The 27,069-nt window shown below is 42.1% G+C and overlaps 1 protein-coding gene and 1 long non-coding RNA gene across 3 annotated transcripts in view; both read right to left on the bottom strand.

The window, feature by feature from the left end:
• The window catches only part of SH3RF1 (SH3 domain containing ring finger 1), a 166,165-nt gene that overhangs the window by 67,242 nt on the left and 71,854 nt on the right, over positions 1-27,069 (bottom strand). The gene's annotated exons all lie outside the window — the stretch shown is intronic.
• LOC118616352 lies at positions 21,263-23,386 on the bottom strand. 2 transcript variants are annotated; one of them, XR_004956547.1, is made up of 3 exons: positions 23,282-23,386; positions 22,546-22,638; positions 21,263-21,373 (listed from the first exon to the last, which is right to left on the bottom strand). It is a non-coding gene; the product is annotated as an uncharacterized LOC118616352 (long non-coding RNA). The 2 variants fall into 2 exon arrangements; XR_004956548.1 differs by lacking the exon at positions 21,263-21,373 and adding an exon at positions 21,988-22,258.

Genomic DNA, 27,069 nt, shown 5'->3' with positions numbered 1-27,069 from the left:
CCTTAAGTCGTTTCCGTCAAGCCTGCCAAACTTCCTCCCCGACTCCAAACCCGGTTCCAGCATCATCTGCTTCAAGAATGGGCTCCCCAAGGCCAGGCTGTGCACTGCTCTAGTACCCTTGTACACTCAGCTCCTGTACCCTCCACACATTATCCACTCCCCTCTGGACACTCAGCTCCTGTACCCTCCACACGCTATCCACTCCCCTCTGGACACTCAGCTCCTGTACACTCCACACGCTATCCACTCCCCTCTGGACACTCAGCTCCTGTACACTCCACACGCTATCCACTCCCCTCTGGACACTCAGCTCCTGTACACTCCACACGTTATCCACTCCCCTCTGGACACTCAGCTCCTGTACACTCCACACGCTATCCACTCCCCTCTGGACACTCAGCTCCTATACACTCCACACGCTATCCACTCCCCTCTGGACACTCAGCTCCTATACACTCCACACACTATCCACTTCCCTCTGGACACCAGCTCCTGTACACACTCCATTCACTCTCTATCCACTCCTTCTCATACTTAGCTGCTGCAATCCAATTCACCAATTCTTATGGAGTTTCTATACCAACTTGTGACCAAACAGCAACGGGCTAATTAAAGTTTTCAGCCCTGTTGTTTTAGTGGTATGAATGGTTTAGGGAAGGGGTGGAGAGAGAGATAAAAACTAGGGGTAACTATGAAGCCTGAAACATCAATCAGAAAGAATATATGTACCCCTATGTTCATAGCAGCACTATTTACAATCGCTAAGATCTGGAAACTCAAGGGTCTATCAGTAGATGAGTGGACAAAAAAGGTGTGGTACATGTACACAATGGAATACTATGCAGCTGTAAGAAAGAAAGATCTCTTATCCTTTGAGATGACATGGGGGGACCTGGAGAGTATTACGCTAAGCAAAACAAGCCAATCAGGGAAAGACAAATATCACATCATCTCACTTATTTGTGGAATATAATGAACAAAACAAACTGATGAACAAAATAGACCCAGGGAAATAGAAGTAGGGTAGACTGACAAACCTCAGAAGAGGTGGGGCGGCGGGGGGGGGGGGGGGGGGGGGGAGATAAACCACAGAACTTATATGCATGTATGAATAAACAATGGACATAGACAACAATGTTGGGGGGGTGATCTGGAGGAGCTTGTCAATGAGGGGAAAAGGAGAAACACCTGTAACAAAAATAAATTAATAGTAAGTAAAAACAAAAAAACACTAGGGCCCTGGCCTGTTTGGCTCAGCGGTTAGAGCATTGGCCTGCGGTCCAGAGAGACCCGGGTTCAATTCCCACTAGGGGCACGTACTTCGGTTGCAGTTTGTCCCCGACCCTCGTTGGTCATGCAGGGGGCAGCCACTCGATGTGTCCCTTTCACGTCAATGTTTCTTTCTCTCCTTCCCACTCTATCTGAACAAAAAATGGAAAAATGTCCTCGGGTGAGGATAAAAAAAAACTAGGGGTAAAAGGAAAGGAGACAAAGAGGCAGCCTTCTTACCAACGTCCTTGGACTGTGTACTCTCATTGCTACTTAAATGATAACACACAACCATTGACTTAATCAATACTTAATCAAATACTTAACCAAATATAAATGAAGTTAGCTGAGGTCAAAAGATTATGTTCAAACATCAGAGAGAAAATAAACAGCAGAGTTTTCCAACTTAAAAAAAAAAATGACCTTAGACTCTTTGTTAAATTATTTTCTATGAACCACAATATAGAGAACAGATAAATGTATCTGTGTGGGGTGCAGCCAGGCATGGCCATCTCCTTGGTTCCTCTCCCCTACCTGCCCGGGAGACCCTGAGGGTACACCCAGGAGCACAGTCTGGAAGGCAGTGTTGTAGGGAGAGAAGTGAACTAAGTAAGGAGCATTCGTTTAGAAAATCCTCACATTTAGGGGATAAAAAATCCCAAGGACTAGAGGTAGGAAGAGGACTAGCAGAATACAACCATAGTATCAAGAATAATTTCTTATCCACATCACCCATGTCTTTATAATCTGGAAAAGATTCCCAATTACCTCTTCGATCAAATTAATGTTCTAAACTGTGAGCTTTACAGCACTCCATTTGGACTGACTGTTCTACTTCCTATTTTCCACCCTCGGCCAGCAAACCAGGCTGCTGTCTTCACCTCCAACCTCAAACATGCCATCCCTCCTGGCTACTGCCTGAATGTCTGTGTCCCCCCACAAATCCATGTGTTGATATGCTAACCTCCTAAGGATGGCGTTAGGAGGTACGGGGCCTCTGGGAGGTGATTAGGTCATGAGGCTGGCACCCTTTGGAGAGGGATTAGGAAGGAGACCCCACAGAGCCCTCCAGCTGCACCTTTTGCCTATAAGGACACCGTGAGAAGGTGCCACTATGCACCAAGAAAAGGGTCTTTCCCCAGAACCCAACCATGCTGGTGCCTTGATTCTGGACTTCCCAGCCTCCAGAACTGTGACAAATAATTTCTGTTGTCCATAAGCACCACCCAGTCTGTGGTATTTTCCTATAGCAGCCTAAATGGACTAAGGCACTCGTGCACCAAAACTCATCAAGAACAGCTCCCACCCCATGTTCCTACCTTGAGTCCCCAGAATTGTTTATGTATCAATATAGAACTGCAGCTGACAATACGCTGCATGTCTGCCACTTCCATGTTATGTCACAAGCACCCGCCTCGGTGTCTGTAGGTAAATTCTTGCTAGGTGAATAAATGAAAACACGTTATCTCTACTGGCCTGCGTGCTAAGACGTGGACACCTAAGTGAAAAAACACCATATCCAGAGAAAAAGCAACCTGAAAGACAAATCTCTGGAGAGTCCAGCTCCCCGGCTTGGAATGTACTGCACAACACATATAGACACGCTAGTGTACGTATGTGTCTCGGGGACTCCTCGGGGATGGCAGACTGTAAGCCTCTAACCCTGAGACTGTCCTCAGTGGACATGGGACAGTGAGACACGGGAGGAGCAGGATACTGAAGGAGGGACGCCATCCCCATCCCCCAAGGTTGCTGGGAAACCTGGGGCACCCAAAGGTGATACCAAAAAACCCAGGGAAGTGAGAGCTGCCCCTGCTCACCGGTGTCTGCTTCAACATGCCCTGGAAACACAATACATTCTGGACATGGACAGTGGAGAGCTTTGTACTGAGCAAATTGTCGGCGTTTGAAAACTAGGAAACAATTTATGCAGCAAACCACAGCAAACAAATATTTTCCTTACAGACTCACTTGGGAGTTACAAGGAAACGGTCATGAATATGATATATGGCTTTTCTCTTGGATGACCTTAAAAAGGGAGTAGTCAACAGACAGACAAATCATTGAAGAAAACAAATCTTGTTCATTTCTCTAAGGGAAAATAGCCACGGAGAATGTGGTTACTGAGGTGAAATGCAGGAAATTCATACCACTCATTGCCCTGAAAGTTAGTTTTCTGTTTCATCACGTGCTTAATAATTACAAGAGTATTTTGCAAAGAGCAGGAAAATTTATTGGGAAAATTCCCTGCAGTAACTTGAGCCACCATCTTGAGAACCGAAGGCAGGATGAGGGTAATTTCTGGTAAAAGGTTAAATTTCTATCTATTTGGAAAACAGCGTGGTTTCTGGTAAGGCACCTGCCCCTCCCTTTCCCTTACCCACCTGGAGATGTGGGGCTAGATAGGGAGAAGTGAGCACCTGCATGGCCCTTGTCTAATCCTTACAGAAATCCAGGAAGGTAGAGAGAGTCAGAAACACAGAGGGGAAGGGTATGTAGGAGCAGGTTTTAATATTAAATAAAAAGGGCAGAAAAGGCCTTGATCTAATTCAATTACCTGGTTTTAGATTCTTTTTTTTTTGTCCAATGCTTTCACTAATATCCTGGACAGGGGATGCTCATATAACGTAAACATGACATTAAATGTGAAAGATGGTTCACAATTTCAGAATTAAAACAACATCGGAATAGACCCACACCTAACGGACAATTAGATAAAAGTGCTAAGACAACTCAACTGGGGAAAATAAAGCCTTTTTAACAGTTGGTTCTGGAACAATCCGAAGCCCATGGGGGGGGGGGGGGCTTGACTCCTACCCTCATACATCATACACAAAAATCAATTTGAGATAAATCCAGAATCATGTGTAAAAGCTAAAACTGTAAGTTTTCTATCAGAAAATATAGAATATCTTAGTGATCAGGTATGCCATAAAAGAAGCCCAATTAACCGTAACAATTTATAAATAGGACTTCATGAAAACTGAAAAATTCTGTTCATCAAAAGACATAATTAGGAAAATAAAAAATGCGAGCCACACAGACGGAAAATATTTGCAATACGTATATCTGACAAAGGACATGGACCCAGAAGTATAAAGAACTACAAATTCAGCAACAACCAACCCAGTTTGAAAACAGGCAAAACATCTGAACACACTTCATAAAGAAAGATACATACATAGTCATGAAAAGGTAGTCAACATCATTAGTCACCAGGGAAACGCACAATAATGAGATATTATATCACAACCTCTGGAATGATTAACATTTGTTTTGTTTTGTTTATCCTCACCTGAGGATATTTTTTTCCATTTATCATTAGATAGAATGGGAGGAAGGGAGGGAGAGGGAGAGAGAGAGGGAGGGAGGGAGAGAAACATCGATGTGAGATGGCATATGGACTGGTTGCCTCCCACATGACCCAACCAGGGCCGGGGACGAATCGCAACTGAGGTACTTGCCCTTGACCAGAATCTAACCCAGGACTCATTGGTCTGCAGGCCAACGCGCTAACTGCTGAGCCAAACTGGCCAGGGTGGAATGATTTTTCAGAAGACTGACAACAGAAAATGTTGTCAAAGATATAGAGCAAACAGAACTCATACATTGTTAGTGGGAGTCTAAAATGCTGCAACCACTCTGGAAAATTGTTTCTTATAAAGTTACATATACACTTACTCTATGATTCAACAACTCCAATCCTAGGTATTAACCCAATAAATAAATATATATTTCCACACAAAGACATGTATAGAAATGCTCACTGTAGCACTATTCATAATACCAAACACTGAAAATCCAAATGTCCATCAAAGTAATGTCTGTTACTATACAGTAGTTGCCCCCTTAACTGTGGTTTTGATTTCCATGGTTTAAATTACCTGTGGTGAAATGAAGTCCAAAAATATTAAATGGAAAATTTCAAAAATAAATAATTCTTAAATTTTACTCTATTTTATTTATGTACTTGATAATCCTTACCCAGGGATATTTTTCCAATGATTTTTTTGTTTGTTTGTTTAGATAGAGTGAAAGGGATGGAGGGAGAGAGAGAAACACATCAATTGGTTGCCTTCTGCATGACCCCAACTAGGGCAGGGGATCGAACCTGCAACCCAGGTACACGACCTTGACGCAGACTCAAACCTGAGACCCTTCAGTCCACAAGCTGATACTCTAACTGCTGAGCTAAACCAGCCAGGGCAATTCATAAATTTTAAATTGAGCACCATTCTGAGTAGCTTGATGAAATCTCACACCATCCGGCTCCAACCTCCTAGGATGTGATTTATCCCTTTGGTCAGAGTCTCCACACTGTGTATGCTCCTGCCTATGAATCACTTAATAGCCATCTCAGTTATCAGACTGACTGTGGGTATCACACTGTCTGTGAGTCCTTGTGTCAAGTGACCCTAACAGTAGCCTAATAGTAGTCACAGTGACGGTCATTCACCTCGTGTCATCTCATCACTCAGGCAGATTATATCATTTCACATCATCACAGGAAGAAAGGCAAGCACAGTACAGTAAGATATTTTGAGAAAGACCACATCCACATAACTTTTGATAAATTATATTGTTATAACTGCTCTACTGTATTATGAGGTATTATTGTTCATCTCTTATTGTGCCTAATTTAGAAGTTATGTATGTATGTATAGAAAAAAACATATTATATTTAGGGTTTGGTACTATCCATGGTTTTAGGCATTCCCTGGGGGTCTTGGAACATCTCCTGTGGATAAAGGGGGACGGCTGTAATCTACATCTTGACTGAGAAATGTGTAGAAATGTGTCAAAACTTAATACATTCCACATGCAAGAACGGCAATTCACATACGTAAATATTACCTCAATATTAAAATGTTAAAAAAAATAGCCCTGGCCGGTTTGGCTCAGCAGTTAGAGCGTCGGTCTACGGTCCTGAGAGACCCGGGTTCAGTTCCCGCTAAGGGCGCGTACCTCAGTTGCAGTTTGTCCCCGGCCCTGGTCGGTTGTGCGGGTGGCAGCCACTCGATGTGTTCCTTTCACATCGATGTTTCTCTCTCTCTCTCTGTTCCTCTCTCTCCCTCCCACTCTACCTGAACAAAAAAATGGAAAAATATCCTCGGGTGAGGATTAAAAAAAAAAATGTTAAAAAAATAAACCAGTAGCAGCACTTATAAAAAAACATTTATAAATGACCACATAGAGCAGATATGTGACTACATATCCGCGTGGAGGAAAAGATACAAACGTACCACAGAGATAACAAGCTACTCTGGCAATCAAGAGAATGGCACACTGGACAAACAGGAAATCTGAAGTCCAGAGGGTAGAGATTAGTGCCTAGAAAGGCTCCTTTTCCTAAAGGAGATCTATCACTGAGGTATAGATGGATATTCATAATGTAGGTTTCTGCTATAATCTGACCCGACATTTACCATGAGTCAGTCTCCCTCGGTGTCCAGGATATATTCTGAATCCTGTAAACAAAAGGAATGGAAAACTGCAGTGTATTCAGTGGGGAGAGATATAGATGATAAAAGTGTCTGGAAAATATGATGACAGACAAGCTGCAGAAACTATAATATATTAGTGGGTAGTATTAAAGCAAGTCTTCAAATACAATGAAAAGGTCTTACACAGGTAAGGTAAGTCAGCTTATATTCACTGAAGAAAAAAACCACAGGCTTAAATCGATGCATGCATTATTTAAACGGGATAAAATAATTTCCTGAAGGTGAAGTTGTTAAATATTACAATGGATCAGGATATCTTTCAATGGAGACTTTTAAAAATAGGACAGTTTCACAAGTTTGGTTCTGCCCAAAAGCAAAGGAACCGGTTATAATGTACGATCTCTAATGTTATCATGATTACTTTGGCAATCAGACCATTTGAAAGAATAATTTTAGTCTTGATAATTTTGTCCTTTCTTTTTTAGGAATGAAATCTCAAGAATAAGGGTAGTGACAAGGTATGGGAGTGTGGGCAGGGAGGGGATATTTGGGGGGGAATATGTAAATATGAATTAGCCTGCAAAAATCAAATCAAATCAAGCTGGCTTCAGTACTACAAAGTCTATCACAACCTGTTACAATCTTGTTAGGGAAAAAAAAAAGAGGCAAGCTCAGCTGTGGTCAAGCACACCAAGCTGTCTTTTATCTTATTATTTTTGATTATGTTGAAAAAGTAATACATAATGTGTGTTTTTACTATTACTACTCTTCAAAGGGGTGTTCTGCTAGTTAATTAAATGTGAAGTTTACATAGTGATGATTGAATAATTACTGCAGGATAACACCCTCTTACTCTGAAATAAATCTATTACAAGGATATAAAACCAATCCTGTGAAACCCATAGGGTGGAATGAAGGTCTTTAAAATATAATTATTTTTATTAAAAATATGTTTTGAAATTTTGGCTTTAAAAAGTATTAAAAGTATTAACTGAATGTAGAGACAATCTTACAGTTGTTTCAACTAAGCAATTTCCTCTTTGATTAAGCCTACTGTGAAATGACGCTTAAAACATTCTTGCAAATATTCCGTGGTACTAAAATAGGTGTTACTAGAAAACGCTAATTGCCTTTACTTTCTAATTTCTCCATTACATGACTGTGCAAGAAAAACATATCCATTTGCAATGAATAATTTTACCAATAGATAGTTATTTTAAAACAAGCAGTTTTATTGAAGCTTCCCTCCCAAGAATAAAAATAAAAAGTATTCAAATTCAAGTACACTAATCACCAAAAATAAGAAATAAGAGAAACTTAAGGGAAAAAGATTTACTAACTAAGCCAGTTCTGACAAGCCTAAATTCAACTCTTTTATTTTCATTTAAATAATTAAATAGTAGGTTATGAATTACTGGCATTTTTAAACAGCATAACCATTATATAAAAGTGATATATTATTTTTCATATTTCTAGGTGATTAAATATATAGCAAAGAACATAAAATTAAGCAAGATCCCACATGTGTACATCTGAGACTACTTTCATTAAGCATTTAATATATATTGCGTAAGAATATCATTTTACCTATATTCATAATAATAGAAAATGTGAGATCATGTGAAAATTGGTAATCTGGGATGGTCATGGCAACGGATTAAATTACAGTTTTAAAATGTTTACTCATAATATACTACATTTGTATGTTTTTTATTTTTTACTTTTATTTATTTTTGTTACAGATATTTCTCCTTTTCCCCCCATTGACACCCTCCTCTCAACCCACCAACCCCATCCCTAGCATTGTTGTCTATGTCCATTGGTCACACTTACATGCATATAAGTTCTTTGGTTTATCCACCCCCCCGACCCCATTTGTATGTTTTTAAACAATTATTTAAATCAAATGTTTCTTTGGGCAATGCAACTAGTCTCTCATGTCTGATGGGCTGTGAGCAACTTGGAAGGCAGGGGCTGGGTTTCATTCATTTTTGTATCCTGACAGCTCAACACACGGCACAGAATCAACTCACGAGATGACTGCTTTTCTGTTGCCTCTACTTCATTCCATCCTACAGAGATCTGTCAGCTTCATCATCTTAAAAATGTCGATTTACCAGATCCTCTGTCTGATCAACATTTTCTAATTCTCTAACAAACTCAATTCAAACCTTGTTTGGCACTTAACATGCCCACATTCTGACCCCAAACCATTTTCTCAAATATTTCACACTCCTCTCCAGCAAGCCTCCGATAGTCTAACTAAACTAGATTCCCTCTTCTCTCACCTCTTGGACTTTCCTCTGCCACTCGCCCCACCCAAGGAGCTCTCTTTCCCATACCTCATGTCCACTCGTCAGAGGTCCATTCACCTTTCAAGACAAAATTCAAATACCACCATTTCCAAGCCCTTCCTGATTTCCCAATACAGAGGTAGATTCTTCTTTTGAACCCCAAAAGGTTTTGTTTATAGCTGTTTGCTTTACTGCACCTTTTGTTAAAAACATTTGTATACTTAACTAATAACCCTACCAGACCGAAACCCTCCAAGGGCAGGGATGGTCTCTTACGCCTTCTTGAATCACCTGCAGAGTCTAGAACTGTACCTTCTATATAGCAAGCACATTTACTGAAATGAGTTACATCAATCCCTCCCTCTAAACAACTGTTCTTCCTGCCTACGAGACACTTCTGAGAAAGAGGAGGAAGTTTCTCCACTCCTACCTGGCACCTGGGTTCGAGCAGGCGGTCCCTGCGGGTGTCCCCCTTGAAGGAATTCCACTTAGGAGACTTTAGTGGCCCAAATGCTCTCTGCCTTTATGTGCCAACCAAGAAAAAGGTCAGGGGACTGATAAGGGGTCTGCTTGTATTTTTTGTTATTACACCTGACCTAGGCAGCGATGAGCTAAACACATGCATTTAAATGCCTGAGTGGCCTGGCCAGCGTGGCTCAGTGGTTGAGCATTGACCCAACCACTAAGAGGTCACCGGTTCAGTTCCTGGTCAGGACACATGCCCAAGTTATGAGCCAAACCCCCGGTGGAGGGCAAGCAGGAGGAAGCCAGTCGATGTTCTCACTCATTGATGTTTCTATCTCTCTCTCCCTCTCTCTCTAAAATCAGTAAAGAAAAAAAATTAAAAATAAATAAATGCCCAAGTGGCCTCCCTCCAAAGGTCAAACTGAAATAACAAAAAGTATCCTTTTAAAAAATAAAACCATAGCAGTTCTAGAAAATAGGGGAAATATCCATTAGCACACTAGAAAAAATGTAAACTTCTAGAAGAATGAAAGCAAGTGGAATCAGAAAAATCTCAGAGGCTGGACTGAAAAAGATACAGGACATGGTTAAAGAAATGGTGGTGACCTTCCTCAGGAGTATATATCCCATAACACAGGGAAAAGGCGCAGAGAAGAAAAATGTAAACAGTTAAGAGAAATGCAAGATAGCTCTAAAAGGTCCAATATCCATCTAAAGTGAATTTCCCCATCTAAAGGGGGAGAAGAATCATGAAAGAAATACAGTAATGAAAGAAATATGTCCTCAGCTAAAGACGCTCAAAATCTTAGCTAGAGCAGCCTCATTAAATACCAAGTAGGATTAATAAGGGGGGAAAAGGGATTCATATTCATACCATCTCGGTACATTTCAGAAGTCCAATGATAAGGAAAAATTAGGGCAAAAGAGTTTACCACGATGGAACTAGAATCTGATGTCTTGGTAGCAATACTGGATTTTAGAGAACAGAACAACGCCTTTAAATTTCTAAGAGAGCATGATTTAGGAAAACTTACCCAGTTAAACTGTTAAATAAGTGTGTGGACAAAACAAAACAACAAAATAAAACAAAAACCCATTATTTTTGAACACATCAAATCTCAGAATCAATGCCTGTTCATTTCAAATGAAAAAAAAAAAGTTATCCAAGGAGGTATTTCCCACTTACCTCCCCAAAACTGTAGAAGACTCCTAGAGAGGTCACCTGTGACAGAAGAAACATGGATGGCCAAGAAAATGGACAAGAAATGTAAAGAGCAGCCAATGGACTCGGAGGCTGGACACCCCACCGGCAGTGCAGCAGGATGGTGACATGGGTTCCAGTTCCTTCTTTATGGAGCCAGCCACACCGCAGTCAAGAGTGTTTATAGAATCATAATACTGCAAAAGCTGTTTTTATGGGGTTTCAATTTTCAGAATCAACTCTACACATAACAAAAAAGAATTAATTATACCTACAGAATAGAAAGTTATAAAGTCTGATAACATAAAAAAAAAAAAAAAAAAAAAAAGAATGTACTGAACAAAAATCCGGGGCTAGGAAAGGGGAGGTGGGATGCAGAAGTAATCTAAATTTTTTCACTTGATATTGTCAAAGCCTAAAAAAAAAAAAAAAGAAATCAAGAAATAGAGCTCTATTATGTGAGGTTGGACAGGTAACTGGTAAAAGAACTACAGAACAGAGAAGAATACGCACTTCGCTCAGGAAAACAGGGGTAGGGTATGAGAGGAGGGGCATTTTTACTTTAAAATCTTCTGTGTGGTTATATATATATTTTTTATCATGAACAGGTATAACTTTAAAAATACAATGTGTAAGAAAAAATAAGCAGCCCTCCCAGAGTAGCTCAGTTGTTTAGAGCATTGTCCAGTGCACTGGAAGGTTGCTGGTTCAATCCCTGGGCAGCGTACATGCCTGGGTTGTGGGTTCAATCCCTGATCAGGGCACAGACAGAAGGCAACCCATTGATGTTCCTCTCTCACATCAATGTTTCTTTCTCTCCCCCGCCCCCAACTCTCTCTAAGCAGGTCCACAGGTGAGAATTAAAGAGAGGGGGGTGGAGGGAAAGAATGCAATGTGTAAGATTCTAAAATACTCACTATAAATTTTAATAGATTATCTTGTTTATTAAATAACTCAAAGAAGATGGATAATATAAAAGATAACCCTGTACCCACAACCTAACTTGAGAAATAAAGCATTTTAATGCAACTGAAGCTTCCTTTACCAACCACATAGTGGCTTTTAAAAGAAAAGGAAAAGAAGTCTAGCAGGTGTGGCTCAGTGGTTGAGCATCAACCCATGCACCAAGAGGTCGCCGGTTTGATTCCCAGCAGGGGACATGCAGGAGGCAGCCAATTGATGTTCTCTCTCATCGATGTTTCTCTCTCTCTCCTTCTCCCTTCCTCTCTCTCTAAAATCAATAAAGGACATTTAAAAAAAGAAAGAAAAGGAAAAGAAGAAAAGCTAGATAGACCTAAACACACACCCGCTACTTTTACTTCCAGTTACTCCTAATGGACTCTGGCACTTTAATATCAATAGAACATCAGTAAGATTTCCACTATGCTCCACCCTCCTTGCTATTCAGACTCTATTTTTATAATAAATACAGACTTTTTTAGTTTGTTGTGCTAATTTCCTTACTGGATATAAAAAAGAAACAAATATATACAGTATGTCCAATTGTTGTGTTTTGTTTTTTTAAAAAGGAAAGACATAAATTGTCTCCATAGTCATGCTCCCCACTTCCGCAAGACCTTGTGATTTCATTCATTTATGTCTAGAAGCTGGTGATCCTGAGATGCTGTGCATGAACACTAGAGAGTTAAGTGTGTTAGCTTTGGAGAAAATAAAAGCATAAATACCTCCCTCCGATCAAGGGGGACTTGTTGACTGAACTTGTGAAATACACGGAAGTCTCTTGACATGTCAGCTTCTAAAATACCTACTCCTCATGCAAACTGAGGAAATCAAAGTGTTATCCAAAGTGTGATTTTTACAAGTTGCTTTTTAAAGAGGGGGGTTACCAAGTTGACAGTATATGAATTCTTAGAACCACAGTCATAAAACTTGACTAATTAGAGATAAGATTTTAAAATGTTTAAAAGTAAAGCCATTTCTCTCTCACACACACAATGTCTTTTAGAAATGTAAGAGCTCCCCACCCCCATCACCACCACCATCGATCTGACTTTAAGGATATACAGCATTATACTTCCATTTTAATTTCCCCTGAGTCATTTTACAAAGAGAGAGAGAGAGGGAGAAAGGAATAGGTAGATATATAGCTTCTGGTTCTTCTTTCCCAGTTGCTCCAGGGCTCAATCTCCTGACAGTTTCTCTTTTCTCTGCATTCATTCCCAAGGTGACCTCATCATCTATGGCCTCCTTTTAAAACCATTTACACCAGCTGTTACCAACTGGCTGCATATTAGGATCAACTAGGGAGTTTTTCTTCTTCGTTTAAAGCCCTACCCCAAACCAATTGAATAAAAATTTCCGGGGTTGAGTCAGAAGTATAGGTTTTTAAAAAGCTCCTTAATGATTTTCACATAAAGGGCTAAGTCCTGTCCATCTACACACTGATGTCTCCCAGGCTGAATCTAAGCTGCCACCTCTCCCCTGCACTCCGGTCCCTGCTCCACATCTCCTCCTGAATGTCTGACAGGCGTCTCCCAGTTGACTTGTCTGAAATGGCCCTCTTGATTTCCACGTGCCCCCACCAAAGCCTGATCCTATACCAGTTTTTCTCATTTTGGTAAAAGGCCCCATCATTCACCTAGTTGCTTGGGTGCAGGATCGAGCTTTACCATGATGCCTCTATTCTCCCTCTTTCCCCTCCCACATCCAGGAGGCCTGCTGGCTCTCTACCTCCAAAATATGTCCCAAACCAGTCCGCTTCTTACAAGTCCGAGTGCTACCAGCCTAAGCCAAGGCCACACTCTCTCCACATTGCCCGTCGTGAACACGTAGCACTTGTCCACACTGTCTTGTCTACTAACCTCCTGATGGCTTTCCCTCCTCGCTACAATAAAACACGAACTCCTTCCCATGGTCCCCAAAGCTTTTGAAACTCTGGCCCCTGCTTATTTTTCTGGCTCTCTCTCCCCACTTTCTTTCACCCCTTAAGCTCCAACTGCCGCTAGCATACAACCACTGGCCACTGCAGGCTCCTCTCTGCCTCAGGATCTTTCTCGTTTTTCCTAAGCCTGTGCATCGTTCAGGTCTCTACTCCAACGTCACCCCAGACAAGCCTTCCCTGACTGTACCAATAGACTCCTCGCCCAGCACTTTCAACCCTACTCACTTTCTCCATGGCATCTATCACCACCTGAAGTTACACTAGTTATTCACTTGCTGGCTTGTGCACTGTCTCCCCCCGCCCATCCAAGGTCTAGGGGGTTTGTCTTGTTCAATGTAGGATCAAAGGCCTATGCCTGTACCTAGTAGGCATTGACTGCCTGTTGGTTGTTATGAACTGGATGTTTATATCCTGCCCAAAATTCAGATGTTGAAGCCCTAACGTGGTGATATTTGAGGCAGGGACTTTGGGAGGTAATTAGGGTTAGATGAGGTCATAAGGGTGCAGCTCTCACAATGGTATTCGTGTCCTTATATGAGGACATACCAGGGAGTGTGCTTCCTCCCCACCCACCCCCACATGTGCACCAAGAAAAAGCCAGGTGAGCACATAGCAAAAAGGTGGCCACCTACAAGCCAGGAAGAAGGCCCTTATCCGTAACAAAACCTGCCAGAACCTCGATCTTTAACCTCCCAGCCTCCAGAATGATAAGCAATAAATGTCTGTTGTTGAAGCTGCCCAGTCTGGTATTTTGTTACAGTAGTTTGAACTGATCAAGATATTGGTAAAATGAACAAGTCAACAGAAAGTAACCTGGATGGAGGCCTCTGTAATGTTGCCTCAAAGCTCTGTAATTGTACATCCTTTGGGATGTCCAGCATTTTTATTAATAATATGAACGAGGGCCCTGGTTGGTTTTGCTCAGTGGTTAGAGCATTGGCCAACAGACCAACAAGACGCAGGTTGGATTCTGGTCAAGGGCATATACCTCAGTTGCAGTTCGTCCCCAGTCCTGGTCGGGGTCATCTGGGAGGCAACCAGTTGATGTGTCCCTCTCACATCGATGTTTCTCTCTCCCTCCTTTTCTCCCCCTCTCTATCTGAAGATAAATAGAAAAATATCCTCAGATGAAGATTAAAATAACAATAATAATGACAAATATCTGAAACGAGGATATTTAGGGCATGATAAATTTGCTAGTGACACAATCCTAGAAGGGAGAGCTAACTAATATGCTGGATGACAGAAATATGACTGAAATATTTTCACTGATAACTGGTATGGAACAAACAAAAATATTTACTGGGATGAACATAAATGTGTGCATTTCGTTGTTTAAAACCATCACACAGGTACAGGCAACTACAGAAGACCTGCCTTTAACAGCACACTGATTAAAGGAAAGGGGGCAGCAGAGGGAAGCTACAATAAGTCAAGCGCTTTTCCAATGCAAGGAAGAAAGTTTCCAATGATGAGCTCCTGGTCAACAGCCGCATTCAAGTGCAGGATGGCTTAGCCACCTGTCGTTATGTTGCCCAGAATATGGCCAACTTGGGTGGGGGCTCGTAGGTCCTTTCCGCTTTTCATCATTGTTCTTCAATAACATGCTTCCTTTTCGATCTGAACACCCACTTCAAACCCACAGCAGAGAACACTGAATGGTGATTTTTACAACCTTTGCAAGCAGTCTCGGCCAGTTACATGAGAAGGGATGACAAGCCATCTATAAAGACAGCACTGGTTTGGAATTCAGTCATTATAAAACAAATCAGAGACAATGCGCCATCTACGTCAACCCTGCTCACTGCTGCCTGGTCGTCACAAGTGGGTTCAGAATTAGGGTTTTACTCTTCTTGTTGTCCTCCAATTTAAAATTCTATTATAAGACACAAATCTTTTAATGAAGATTTCCTCGGCTTGTCCCCTAAAGATCTTTATAAACACCCACTTGTACCAAAGGAGATATTTTTCATCTTCTAATTAAATAAGAAAACATCAACCAAACAAAGGACAATACTCGCAAGAACAGAAACAAAGAAGTTATAAAATTAAGCACTGGAAAGATCTCCACATTGATTCTACTGAACACACGATAAATTTGGAAATGTAATAAAAGTTTATTAAATAAACAAAGAAGAACATCCATAATCCATTGTGCATGTCCCTAACACTAAAAGGATTTGTCTAATATAAGCTATTTTACATGTTAACAATTTCATAGTGAGGGACATGTTAACTAAGCTTTAACTGTGTGATTTACTATTTTTAAAATATTCAAATGTTTAAAAATACCTCTATATTTTCAAATTCCTTACATATATGTAAACAGGTTTCCATAGAGTTCAGGGGTTAAAAGATAGAGGAAAGATTGTGGGTACTTCATAGCTATAGTTCCCTAATATTTGAATGGAAAACATTATACAAGTGTGTGTATAATGTGAATACACATACAGATACACACAAAGTTGATAGATAAGGGGGCAAGGCCTTGGTTCTCACAGATGACATCCTCCAGAGCTAAAAACAAAAAAACAAAACTTAGTGCCGGTCAGTATGGCTCAGTGGCTGAGCATAGAACCATGCACCAAGAGGATGTGGGTTTGAGTTCCGGTCAGGGCACGTGTCCAGGTTGTGGGCCAAATCACCAGTGGGGGCATGCAGGAGGCAGCCAATTGATGTTCTCTCTCATCGATGTTTCTATCTCTCTCTCCCTCTCCCTCTAAAATCAATAAAGAAACAAAACATACAAACTTAGTAACTATGAATCTGCCCCTGGTTTATGGTACATAAACATACGATATTGGGGCTAAAAGGGATGCACAGGATTTTCAGCCTAACTCACACAACCAGGACAGCAAGTGAACTGAATGCCCCAAATCACACAGCTGGTTAGTGGCAAAGCCAGGACCCTAACACCCAAGAAGATGTTACTTTAATGGCCAAAGTGACTCTGCAAGTGCAATGAAGTTAAGACCCTCGCATTGGGCAGGTTATCCTGGATTCTCTCAGTGGGCCGAACGCAGTCACAGACCGGGTACTTAGAATCAGAGAACAGTCCCAGGCGAGTCTCCTAGGAGGCTAACGTGGCTGTGGAGGAGCCCCGCTAGCTGTGAGCACCGCACCGGGCTCCTCATTACTGCCGATGAGCTGAAGACCTCAATCCAAGGACCAGGTGCAGCACCAGACAATGCAAAAGGTGCGGAAACAGATTCTCTCCTAGAGCAAGCACCCAGAAGGCAACACAGCCATGCCCGCACCTTGACTTCAGGCCTGTGAGACCGATATTGGACTCCTGACCGACACAATTATAATAAATGTGTGCTGCTTAAGTCACTACGTTCATGGCAACCTGTTATAGCAGCAAAAGAAAATTAATTCACGATGCGAATCAACATCCCACATTCTCATCCCTTGGCCAGCCTGTGGTCCAAGGCCACGTGGGACTGACCTAGCCTTCCATCACAGCTCTCTGAGGAACTTCCCCCAGTCCTCAGGTTATGCAAGGATGACTCAGGAGAGCAGGGCAGGCTTGACCACAGCAAAGAAAGCTGCTGAAATCCCTAGACAAAGACAACGCTGCACAAACTTGGAGTGACTTACATTTCACTGTTTACTTTAGCTCATTCTTTGAACTACATTTGCTTCCAAGTGAAATAAAATTGACTTTGAATAAATTTTACAGTGTTCTACTTGAAACAGCTGGTTGGACTTTCCAAAAAGCATCTTGTCAGAATTATGTATTTTTTTCCTAAGACATGTTGTTCCACCCACTCAGTCATACCAGAAGCCTTAGCAATCATGGTAAATTACAGTGTGAACGCAAATCCCGGAGATCTCCATTCTGCACTCAGCTTTTTAGAGGAAGGTGTGAATGCATCAAATGCCTTAACTGTAATGCAGAGGAAACCTGCATCAACCTTGGTCCTACCCATTGCACAGAGAGGCAGGCAGAATTCAAAGAATGCTTGCAGCCACTGAAGCCAGCCAGACCCTCTGCGCGGCAGCCAAGGCAAAAGCAGCAAATGCAGCAAAATGGGACTTGAGCCTTAACTGATTCCTTCCTTTCTAAGTTCCAATTCACTGTGTCCTGGTTTGGGAAGGGATTATCCAGGAAGACTAAAGCAGTATGGGAAAGAAAGAAAAAAAAGAAAAGTTCAACGGAACACTCGTATATGAGAAAAATGTGCCCAAACCAGAGAGGCTAAGGCTCATGTTCCAAGTCCCGCTTGTGTAAACACTGGTCCTCCACCTCACTGAACTGCTGACGTGACATAATTAACCAGTTACAATAATAACACTACAACTGAACACTGTCACCACCAGAGGAATTTTAACTGCTCCAGTGCACTGCCCCCACCAGCTACATTTGTGCTGAGCTTCAAGGCAAAAAAGGCGACAGACAAGGAGGGTTTAGTATGCAGACAAACACAGAGTAAACAAGAGGAGTCTGGCCCATCTAGGAGTTGGGATCCTGGGTTCCCCTCATCCACCCTACCTGTTTCTTGTTTGGTTTTTAGTTGGTCCAGCCTTTGATTATTGCCTACTTAAGTAAATAAGATTCAGTAAAAGCCCTCATATACACTGCGATATAGTAAAAACTATATTCATTTACATCTGATTAGTATGTATATGAAGCAAATTCAAGCACTTTCATTTTTCATCTTTTTTAAAAAATTGTTTTCCTTTATTGATTATACAGAGAGAGGAAATGAGGAGAGAGAGTTAGGAACATTGATGAGAGAGAACATCGATCAGCTGCCTCCTGCATGCCCCCCACTGGGGATCAGGGTCACAACCTGGGCACGTGCCCTGACTGGGAATCAATCCGGCGACCTCTTGGTACATGAGTTGACGCTCAACCACTGAGCCACACCAGCCGGACTATTCTTCATCTTTATAAACTTGAACATAGCCCTCCCTCAAACAACTTAAATCCAAACTTTAAGACACTTTTATTTCTCAACTTTATTTTTTTAATCCTCACCCAAGGATATTTTTCCAGTTATCTCCAGACAGAGTTGGGGAGGGGGGAGCATTGATGTGAGAGAGATACATTAATTGGCTGCCTCCCGCACGACCCCGACTAGGGCTGGGGACTGAACCACAACCAAGGTATGTGCCCTTGACCAGAATCAAACCCGGGACTCTGGTCCGAAGGCTGATGCTCTACCACTAAGCCTAACTGCGCAGTGCGATTTCTCAACTTTTTAAACAAATACTTTAAAATTAGCATTCCCCTCACTAGCCAGAGGAAGAGTTTCACCTGCCAGTGACCCTTCCTTATCTCTTTAACCACACATTCGCTCTAGGGAAAGGAGGGTGCTGTACTCTTTTCTTGGTAAATTAAATCTGAAATGCAGCCCAACTCAGGCAATCAGGACCATCACATATGGTATTCTGAATGTTCTTCAACACACTGTACGGAAATGCTTGATCCCTCCATTGGGATGCCAAGGATTTCTTTACAATCGTTTGAGACCACAGCCCTAGTTAACTACTAAATCTGGATCATCTATCCCATGCCTCTTGTTTTGCAGAAGAGACAGAATGGCGATCTCTTGTCTCTCCTGTTACAATGAAACCAGAAAACCCCGCTTCACCAAGCATCCCGCAGTGAGCCTTCCTCCAGCCGCTGTCCCAGGTAAGGGCAAAACCAGGGCCGGGCTCGTGCAACATCTGGGGCACCATATTGAAAGTGACGGACTTTCTGTGGGATTCATCCTGTCTTTCCTCCCTTACTTGATGGCACATCATCTTCTCCTCATCCCTTCCCACCTGTGTTCAAAATTGTTTGTATAAACACTGATCCTCCACCTCACTGAATTCTCAACACCACATATGACACTCACTTTGGAAACCTTTCAATAGAAGACTCCTAAAGATCAATAGGATCTTTCAGGTATCAGAGAAATAAAAATAATGGTGAAATCTGAGGCACCCTGATGATAGCTGAGTGTGTAAAAGTCCCCCAGCACTCTTCCACCTATATCATACAGACACCTTTCACATGCATATAAACTTAACTCCTTCTCATGCTCAACTTTTATTTTATTTTATGGTGGTGAGAACACTCATAACATGAGATCTATGCTCAACAAAGGTTCACATGTGCAAACGATATTGTCAACTGTGGGCACGCTCTTGTATAGCAGGTCACTAGCACTGACTCTTGTACAACTGAAACATACCCTTATAATCCCCTATCCGGCTCACTCTGTCCTTTTGAAAGGTCTACTGATTTCCCTCTTATTCTCATTCTTCTAAGACTGTGATACCAGATAAGAGTGGAATGAAGAACAGCATGAGACCTTAGGACTCTTCAGCTCTCAGACCTGAAAATAAGGTCTAAGGTCACCGCCCAATCGGTCATTCCTGCAGAGTGGTCTCAGAGTGAGCTTACCCCTCCCTTCACAGTTTCACCAAACCTGCTGGCAAAAGCCACTGCTCAACAGGCACTTGTCCCCGACTAGATTTTCCCAGCTACATATTTAAGACGCATGGTCTGACAAAAATGGTTTGATGTGTATGTCTCCACCAATCTCTAAATCCTCTTGCCCTGTTTTATTCTGCTTTACAGTACGTACAGTCTGTCTCATCTCTAGGGTAGGCTATTAGATATCTATTTTATGTTATATACTGTGTCTCTCCTATTAAAATGAGAAAAGGGACCATGTCTGTTTTATTTACTGCAGTATCCTCAGCATCTAGAACTGTGCTTGGCATACTGTAAGTGCTCAAATAATAGTTGTTGAATGAATAAATGGAGTTTTGTGGCTTATGTGGGAAAATGGAATAGAATACTTGAAATGGAGACTGTTCTGGAAAATACAAATAGGTGATTGTCATACCTACACTCTATGTCCTTGAGTCCATGCAATCAACTTAATGATTTTAAAGTTATTTGTATCTCATTCTATAAGTGAAAAGTGAGAGAATACATGATTACAACTGATTGGTTGGAAATAGCTGATTTTTACATTCAATTCAGGTAAAATACAGTCATTTACAGGAGAGGATGACCAAAAATAATCATTTACTGAGGAGCTGCTTGGACAGGAGGCCACCACGCTGCATGATCCACTGGTTTCAACACACAAGTAATGAAGAAAACCAAAATACGTTCTTTGCAAAGTATCTTAACTTCCTCACATTGCCTAGAAAATTCAAAACACCTCCAAAATATGACAGAAACTCTGACAGTATAAAAACTAACACAACATATAAACTAACCTCTATAGCCATGGCCTGTTTGGAGCTTCAGCCCAAGGACTAATAAGTTGTGGGTTCGATTCCAGTCATGGGCACGTACCTCGGTTGTGGTTTGTCCCTGGCCCTGGTTGGGTAGTGCGGGAGGCAACCAGTCGATGTGGCTCTATCACATCGATGTTTCTCTCCCTCCCTCTCACTCTATCTGATGACAAATAGAAAAATATCCTCGGGTGAGGTATAAAAAACAAACAAACAAAAACTAACCTCTATAGTTTAAAAGAAAAGAGGCATTGTATTAGTTTCTATCATAGATTAATTTGGGGATTTTTAGATCCAATTTGCTCTAATGTGACTTACAAAGGACTTATGGGCAAGGCTTTTCCTGAACACAAACAATTTCAGTCCCCTGTTAACAATCACTGCTTTCTGGCCGGTCTTCACAGCAGGTCCTCTTACAAAAGGACAAGGAGACGAGGTGGTCAAGTGTAAAGAACAGCAACCCACAGGCTGTCCAGGTACCAGGATGCTTACTATTTCCTTGGAGCGATTACACCATGAAATAGGTGAGTAGGTAAATAGCTGCTTTTCTCTATCATAAAAGAAAAAGGGAAAAGAAGGCTTTTAGTAGGGTTTTCCAAGCTTTTTTAATAACCACTTACATTTTCAAAATGTCAACAAGAAACAAATGAGCTAGGACATGACTACTTGTTGGAAGCCTTTGCTAAGATAATAGGAATGTAGAAAAGGGACTTATTATTTCTATTAAATCATGAAGTTTATGAGACTACAAAGATAAAGCTGACAGACTGTCCCCATTAGCAAGGCTAACAGGAAGGGTTGTTTGTTTTTAAAAGTAGTAATAGCTTATGTCATTCTTTTTCCTTAAACCTCACCTGGGATGTAGCAGTGAGCAGGCTGAGAGCATTAACAAACAGTCCTTGTGACTGATGGAAATTCACTCGCAGAAGGAGCGAGACCTCAGGGTAGCCCATGAGCAGGCTGCCCGGGGGCCTATACCCCACCTCCGAAATCCTTTCCATGGAGCAGGAGCTCTCTTGCAGAACATCTATTCTTTTCAGAGCAAATTATCTACTGAATGCTTCACAGCAACACTCTTTATTCAACTCTAAATTTTAAGGTGTTTCTAGCTCCATCAGCAACACCAGGGCACACCGTACACGCACCTATCAAAACAGATCTGACCTTCCATGTCTGAAGACTCTAGAAAACCAGATGGTGAGGCCACGAAGCAGCGTGTAACCAACATGGGCCCCGAAGTCAGTCAGGCCTGGGCTTGAATCCAGGCGGCTTCACCTCATCGCAGGTCACTTCAGTTTCTTGAGCCTCACACGAGGACGGCTATTCTTCTCCTTGTGAGCCATTCATGTCTAACAGTGCAGTCATATTCCGAAGAGAGCTAAGCCTCATGACCTTTAGATGCAATCCACAGCAGCCACTAATTAACTACAAGCCTCTGGAAAAAAAAAGATGCCTATCTCTGGATGATGAAGGCTGGTGGAGAAAAGGTTCCTGGCTTCCCAGTTACCTGAGGGTTTTGTTATTTTTTGCACACTGGCTGAGTGTGGAATATGCCAAGAAAGTCTGTACCCTAGGTGTGCAATCTAAATGATATCTCGGAGAGCACCACCTACACTGGACTACGAGGGAGGAAATGAACAGCTGTGGGCAAGACTGTACATGTGAGGGATTATCTGCAAGATAAACGATTTTATTTCCTGGCTCAAATGCTCTGTGCCTCACCTTAGTTTCCAAATAGAGATGTTGCAGGACCACTAAGATAACAGCGCCCCTATTCCAAGTGTTTCCAAGTGTGTTATTTGTATTCTCGGCTTCCTGCAGGGAAGTTTCAATGGATAGGGACACGTTTTAATAGGAATTTCAAAATTTCCTTCCCTATATAGAAAGAGGTTGTTCCTCTCTTTTTCCTCATTCATCCCACAGACACTTAGCCATTCGTGTCTGACAATGCAGTCATATTTTGAAGGGAGATAAGCCTCATGACCTTTAGATGCAATCCACAAAAACCACTAATTAACTATGAGCCCCTGAAAAAGAGATGCCTATCTCTGGATGATGAAGGCTGGTGGAGAAAAGGTTCCTAGCTTCCCAATTACCTGAGGGAAGAGGGTTTTGTTATTTTTTTGCACACGGGCTAGGTGTGGAACGGGTACCTACCACACACTGAGCTCCATGCTAGACACTGAGATGAACAAGAAAGATACAGCCTCTGCTGTCAGGAGCCCACACCTGAATTCAGGGCCAAGTGCCAAGGGGGAAACAGTGGCGGGAGGATACTTCTCGAGCAGTTAAAATATTCTGGATGTAGTGCAGAGAAAGAATTCTAAAATCGTAAAAGCAAGTTGCTGTCTCAGCTGATCTCTCTAGCCGCACAGAAATCCTTTTCTTGGGGAGCATTATTCTTTTCTTTTAGGCAAATGTTTTAGTTGAAAGGTGATAACCAACTGCTACCCCGTACCCCGAAAGCTGGTGTGGATAGGAAAGGAGAGAGAGCTGATTTATTCTACGTCACCAAGGAAAAGGAACCGGAGAGCTGGGCCGTCTCGGCTCACTCAGGAGGAACCTGTGGGGAGGAAGGACAGGATGAAGGCCCAGAGTAGGGAAAACATCAGTCTAGGGGGGTGGAGATGAGCCCATCACCACAGTCACAGCCCCAAGCCCTGGGTTTCAAGAGTGAGAGGAACTTGACATTAAACTGTCTGTTTTAAACTATTTTCTAATTCAGCCTCCTTTATCCCCCAAGCCTTCAGCAGTCTGTTACACGACAGCTCTAGGCAAAGGGTGCACTGACGAAGAGAAGAGGGGTTTTTCCCCTGCTGGAAGCAATGGGGCTGAGAGAGGGCAGCAGTCACGGCTGGGGAGAAGCATACACGGTACTCAGAACCCAAGGGGAGCAGGACTCCAAGGTTACGGAGACCCGAAAAATGCATGTCACAGCTTCCCCCACATACAGACATACCTCCTACTGTCCTTCTCGTCCCCAAGATCCTCAAACCAGGGAGGACACTGGACTTCCCAAAATATATGAGATGGGGACTCATTGTATTTAACTACTCAGGAAAGAGTAATGTTACAAAGCGGAACGGTTTAGGAACCCGCAGGTGATGTGGAAATCCAGTGCAAGTAAAGAAACGAATCTGTCTTCCAACACGAGTAAGGACTGCCCTATTTTCTGAGTACTCAGCATGGTGGCTAGAAAGTGCCTAAACTTGTTAGAAATTGGTTTGAGCAGTTGAGGTATATCTCATTTTATAAAAATGAAGTTATTTCTTCTCAAAGACGGACTGGAAAATGATTGTTTATATCAAATCCCATTTTCTTTCTGATCTCACTATAAAGTATCCTGTTCCGTTTAAGTGCAAGAAATAAGGAAAACAACCGGCCGCCTCCTGCAGGCCCCCCACTGGGGATTTGGCCCACAACCTGGGCATGTGCCCTGACTGGGAATCGAACCGGCAACCTCTTGGTGCATGGGTTGACGCTCAACCATTGAGCCACACTGGCTGAAATTCACTTAGTATTTTAAACAATCCCTTTAATTTCATATGTCCCCAAATAGTCTTTAGAAAATACCAATGTTAATAATGAAAACAATATTTCCACAGATACAGTTTCTTAACTATTACAATACCCTATCAGTAAAGAATCTGTCCTTTAACTTTCTAGCTCCATCTCCATTCCCAGATAAATTAAGATTCTCTGTAATACCTCACGGTCTGTTTTACACAAAAGAATTCTTTCTTAAACTATGAGGGCTACTAGCAACTATTTTTCTAGTTTCTGATTAAAAGCTCTTAATTAGCTTGTTTCATATAGTTTTATTTTCTTCATGACAAATCTTTCTTGCTTTTCTAGTTGATCGGTAACTTGCTTAAGTTGATTCCCATTTTCACAACAGCAGTGCCTAGAACTAACCGAGTAATTAAGGTCTTACTAACATTAAAAAACTAATCGAGTATCTACAACCCATACCTTAAACATGTTAAGCTAGTTCATACCAGCCATAAGTAAGGTGTTAGTACAATGAAGTAAATGTGCTTTGGAACAAATAAGGAATGGCATCGGTACTGGGTTACACAGTCCAACATTCATGTCCACCTGGAACCTCACAAGTAGGAATTTATTTGGAAATGGGGTCTTTACAGATGTAATTTGGGAAAATGAGGTCACGCTGGACTGGTGTGGGCTCTAAATCCAGTGGCTGTTGTCCTTATAGGAAAACCATGTGAAGACAGAGAGACATACCCAGAGGGAAGAAGGCCACAGCACACGACAAGCATAGGCAGACACGGGGTAATGAAGGTGCAAGCCAAAAAGCACCCAGGACTGCTGGCCATCCCCAGACGCTAAGATGACAGAAGAAAGATTCTTCCCAGGAGCTCCCGCCAACACCTTGATTTTAGCCTTCTCACCTGCAGAACCGTGAGAGAATAAATTTATCTGGTTTTACACTACCCAGTGTGTGGTCATTTGCTACAGTCGCTGTGGAAACTGATATAATATCTTTGACTGAAAGGCATGACTGGAGAAGAATAGCTTCCCCATGACCCATTTGTTTTTAAAATGAAATCCTAACACAGCAAAGATATATCACGCTGGAGAAACTTTCTATTCAATATTAACAACACACTCTTTACAGGTCCCTCATCCCTCTCATTATAAACCACAGTGTCCACCCATTCCGTAGGTCTTCTCACCCTTTACACGGACGCAAGGTAAAAGCCAAACCTAGCTATGAAAACCAACGGCACTGTGCAAAGAGTGTTATTCTGATGGTGTGATCACTGCGGAACAATACACGGGTTTTCTCTAATCGCTTCTGAAAACCCTGCCCTTATTTACAGTACAAAAGTAATGAAAATGCAGTTGTAATCATTATCATTCATTGAAAATCTGACAGGAAAAAAGCCCACATCTGAAAACATCGACACACTCAAAATCTTTAAAGCTTTTCAGGCTTACTTAATAATTTCAACCTGCCTGCCACAGCTCAATAAATTCTAAATGAGAAGCTTTGTGCAAAAGGGGCCCAAATTGGCAAAATAATTTCTTCCATACTCCCTATATCAGGTTTGTGTGTGTGAGCTTCAAGCTTTCCGCAAGCAGTGTTAAACATATGCTCTCTTCTGCAGGATTTTGGTGGCTGCGTCATAAGGAAATAGTTTATCAATGTATCACTTGTAACCGACTCTTCAGTAGAATTATGTAGTCACCTTGACATTTTCAACAAGTCAGGTATAGTGAGGAAGCAAATACACACACACACAGTGAAAAGGGAAACTCGTGGGGATACAATTAAACTGTCTCATTCTGGTAAAGATAGCTTTGGCTCAAATCGCTCTTCTGAAGAGACTCTTATCAGTTCAAGGAGAAGCTTTTCCAAATGTTTAAGACGACGCACACTGTGGTTTTCGCGATTCTACTTCCACTGACACAACGTTCAAGTGCCCCCGAAATAAAGCAAACATTTGTCACAATAACGAGCTCAATACGCTCCCGAAACCGTTTAAGTCAACTTAGGAAGGACTCTCCGAAATTAGTCAAACGTGTCACAAAGCAGTAAAGCCGTCCGCACTAGACACTGTGCTGTTCTTTCAGTCCCGTTCACTCTCCTTTCAAGACCTGGCATTCTGTTTCAAGGAGTGCCACGTGGAGCCGAGTGGGGCCAACAAGGCATCGCGTTAGTGAGTGTTCTTCCTCTCTTCACAGCTCTGTACGTGAAAAGCCAGGACAAGATCCGCGCTGGGGCAGGGAAAGAACTGGGTGCTAAGGCAAGTACCCACTGCTCTCCCTGGCCAGTGGCTCCTCTGCAGGGCTTGCAGCAATCACAGGTGTTCTGTGTCAAGGGCCATCCATGCAATACCCTAGGTTTAAGATAAAAATCAGTATTTCTCCAAGCTCTAAGAGAAAGCAGAGTGTATAGGAAAAGAACAGGCTTTGAGACCGCTCCGGGCTCCACCACGCTTAGCTGTGTGCTCTCTGGCAAACTGCTTAACTCCCCTGAAGTTGGGTTTCTTCATCTGAGTGGGGTGGGGCTGAAGAGAGGGCACGAATGCAGAGCACCTGAGGCTACAGAGGTCTAGGACACTCAACAAACGTGAAATCCTCTTCCTCTTCTTCCCCTCCCCCCAGCTAAGTTTAGGTTTAAGTTTTAAGTTTCAGCAGAAACACTGCAGATGTGTCAGCCTCCAATAGACAAAGTGCAAGGACTCCACCCCTGGGAGAGTTATTTGGGGCATATTTTTC

Source organism: Molossus molossus, unplaced genomic scaffold, assembly GCF_014108415.1.
Source record: "Molossus molossus isolate mMolMol1 unplaced genomic scaffold, mMolMol1.p scaffold_m16_p_4, whole genome shotgun sequence".
NCBI lineage: Eukaryota > Metazoa > Chordata > Mammalia > Chiroptera > Molossidae > Molossus > Molossus molossus.
Note: the sequence above shows the minus strand (reverse complement) of the source record. Positions and strands in the feature narration are given on the sequence as shown.